The sequence below is a fragment of the Bison bison genome, unplaced genomic scaffold (genome assembly GCF_000754665.1).
Source record: "Bison bison bison isolate TAMUID 2011002044 unplaced genomic scaffold, Bison_UMD1.0 scf7180017864166, whole genome shotgun sequence".
NCBI classification, from domain to species: domain Eukaryota; kingdom Metazoa; phylum Chordata; class Mammalia; order Artiodactyla; family Bovidae; genus Bison; species Bison bison.
In genome coordinates, this window is record NW_011494738.1 from 1063356 (window position 1) to 1067278 (window position 3923).

Below are 3923 nucleotides of genomic sequence, written 5' to 3' on the forward strand. Positions count from 1 at the left end.
CAGGGGCGGTGCCGGAGATCCAGCGCCGGCGTGTTCTGCAGGCGAGGTTGCACCGTATTCGCTCGACATCCACCGTTTGTTCCTGAGGTTCGTCCGAGTCCGCAAGGACATCCTTCCTCAGACATGTAGTGTCCTTAGCCCGCGTCCCACAAGAGGGAGGCGCCTGCATTCTCACAGCCCTCTCCATACCCGCCGCAGGTTTCCTAAATCCAGCATGTCTTCCGTTTAAATAGATTTAAACCTAACAACTCAACTTAAGGAATGTTGAGGGAGTGATTCATTGAATGTGGTCTCGGGTTTACCCAGGAAGCAGACTGAGGGAAAGTCTCCTTATCCCTTCTGCCTGGGATATGGAATGTACATTCTACCCACTGTTCTGAGCTAGGTGCTACTTGAAGGATGCAGCCTTGAGAGAGTAATGTGTCATTGAAACCTTCTGGACTCTACGGAAGTGAGGCCCCCTTCGCCCCTTAAGGCCTCTATGTAAATTCTTAAGATGCTGGCAAGTGGATGCCCAAGACAAACCACCAATATAAGTTCCTTTGATTATTACTTATTAAAACTGCCACCTACCAACGAGGAATGCCTTGCCTCTTCATTCTTTCCTTGCCCTTCTGGGGGGTGGGGTCTCTGGGTGTGTGTGTGTGCAGTGGTTTCACCTGGGGAACTTCCTGAGGTTGTGGACCAACAAGGAGAGAAAGGGCCAGAATCTCTATCCTTTTGACTATCTTTTTCAGAGGCATTTTTTCCTGCCTCTTGGTGGGGTGTTTTCCACTATCCTGCAAAACCCTCACTCCCCACCTTGAATGAGGCCTGAAATTCCACTGAGTTTCATTTATGAGTTTAGATTAAGCTTCCAATTGTTACCAAAACTGTTGCCCCAGAATCATACCCCTACCCCTCTCTTGAATGGAAACCAGGTGCTCTTATCTGAAGTTTTGGGAGGAAGCTGCAAAGCAAAAAGCAGGGACTTGGTTAGATCCAATTAGGCACTAGATGGTTGAAGATTTAACTTCCAGTAGACCTAGAGCCTCATTATATAGTCAGTGTAATACCATAGCATGCTAAATGATACACCCATAAGTGCAATGATAGTTGACAGTTGCCATGACAACAACCAGAAAAGGGTTACAAAGACCAAAAAGGAGAGTTATATCAGTGCCAGGTCCAAACCACACTCCTCAGATAAGTCATGAAAATTCCTCTCACTCTTTCCAGTTCCCTCCCTTCTATCTCGACCCTCCTATATAAATAGTGTCTCCCCTTGAATTGGGTTGATTTGTACACAAGATTCTCCATTCTTTAGCCATTGAATAAAGCTTGTGCTGTTCCAGTCTTAGCATAGGATTTATTATTAGCTGTGCAAATCTGATCAGGAAAAAAACCTTCCTGACTGGGACAAGGGTTCTTGGCTGGAGCTAGAACCCAAACACAAGCCACGTATACCAATTCAGTAATAGAATCTGAGCTAAACTGTAGCTATTCCTGCTACAGGAATAGCTGCTACGTAACATCAGTCGTGTCCGACTCTGTGCAACCCCATAGACAGCGGCCCACCAGGCTCTCCCATCCCTGGGATTCTCCAGGCAAGAGTATTCCTAGGGACATTTAACTCTAGAAGGAATATATTTATGGCATCTCTGGGGTGCAAATGGAAGGCCTGGAGAAGAATGCTCTTAAGATACTACAGAGTTCAGTTGTCTTGCCATATGCACAGGTCTGAATCCATGAATTCAACCAACAATAGATGGGGGGAAAAAAATTCTAGTAAGTTCCAAAAGCCAAAACTTCAATTTGCCACACACTAGCAACTGTTTAGGAGAAGGCAATGGCACCCCACTCCAGTACTCTTGACTGGAAAATCCCATGGATGGAGGAGCCTGGTAGGCTGCAGTCCATGGGGTCACTAAGAGTCAGACACAACTGAGCGACTTCACTTTCACTTTTCACTTTCATGCATTGGAGAAGGAGATGGCAACCCACTCCAGTGTTCTTGCCTGGAGAATCCCAGGGACGGGGGAGCCTGGTGGGCTGCCGTCTATGGGGTCTCGCAGAGTCGGACACGACTGAAGACTGAAGCGACTTAGCAGCAACTGTTTACATAGTTACAATGTATTAGATATTATTTAGAGATTATTTAAAGTATACAGGAGGATGTGTGTAGGTCATGTGCAAACACTGCACCATTTTATATAAGGAACTTCAGCAACTACAAATTTTGGTGTCTGTGGGGGATCCTTGGAACTAACCCCCCTTGGATACCAAAGGTGGACTATATCTGAGTCCTCCCCCACAGGACAGCCTCAGAGTTAGCTGTGAAAGAGAAAATCAGAGCCAACTTCATAATTCACCCAGAATTAGCCCTGGACAGTGCAATTTTGAAAGTTCTCAGTTTAACCAACCTCTTAAAATTATTATGCCATATCTTCCTTCAAACAGTCCATCCAGTTCTTTGATCTTTGATTATGGAACCAACAGGCATCATCTGCTCGTGGCCACCTAAATTCAGATCAACAGCAAAAGAAATGTACCACATTAAAGAGTATTTAGAAAACTTAGATAAGGGGAAAGGGATCACTGAGAACATTTTTTCCATGTTTATTATTTTATTTCCGCATTTGTGAGTTAGCTCTGTTTCTGTCTTGGCTCATTTAGCTATGGAGTGAATGTTAATGGCTTTCACATTGGTTTATGTGAGCTCTTTAAATAATCAAGTTGTGTGTCTTTCATTTGTCCTATATACTCCAAATATCATATATACTTTTTCCATTAAAGAAGAGGTTCCCCCCACCACCACGACCATGTACCTTTCAGGGATCATAGTTCCCCAACCAAGGATCAAACTGGGCCACCTGGCAGTGAAAGCCCAGGGAATTCAAGAGGGGATTTTTTTTAGTTTGGTTTTACCTACAGATGTTACTTATTTTTGTGTAACCAAATGTGTTTTTTTTTTGTTGTTGTTATTCTGATTTAAGTATAGAAAGCTAACCTCTAGCGATAGAATATGCAATCTATTTTTTTTATTTTCTTAGAAATACTCTTTAATTCATTTAAATTTTACTTTGGTGTGGTGAGGCTTATTTTTTTCACTATGTTCTCTCAGAATAAAAATGGAAAGCATCATAATACCAAGGACCACATATATGCTGCTGCTGGTAAGTCGCTTCAGTCGTGTCCGACTCTGTGTGACCCCATAGACGGCAGCCCACCAGGCTCCCCCGTCCCTGGGATTCTCCAGGCAAGAGCACTGGAGTGGGTTGCCATTTCCTTCTCCAATGCATGAAAGAGAAAAGTGAAAGTGAAGTTGCTCAGTCGTGTCCAACTTTTAGCAACCCCATGGACTGCAGCCTACCAGGCTCCTCCGTCCATGGATTTTCCAGGCAAGAGTACTGGAGTGGGGTGCCATTGCCTTCTCCACCACATATATGAAGATGTGGCATATCCCAAATTATTGTCCTTAAATATTTGAAGACTTTCAAGAATACCCAAATTCAATCATGGAGACCTGAGCATTGAAAGAAGGGGAAAAAGAAGAATTGAAAGAAGAATTGAAATCTAAGAATAATTGTAGCTAAGAAATGTGAATCATGAGCCAGAATGGCTATCATCAAAAAATCTACAAACAATAAATACTAGAGGGGATGTGAACAGAAGAGAAGCTTCCAGCACTGTTGGTGGGACTGTAAATTGGTACAGCCACTATGGAGCACATATGGAGGTTTCTTAAAAAACTAAAAACAGAGCTACCATATGACCCTGCAGTCCCACTTGTGGGCATATATCTGGAGAAAAACATGATCCAAAAAGACATATGTACCCCAATGTTCATTGCAGCACTGTTTGCAGTAACCAAGAAATGGAAGCAATGTAAATGTCCATCAATGGAGAAATGGATAAAGAAGATGTATATATATATATATAAT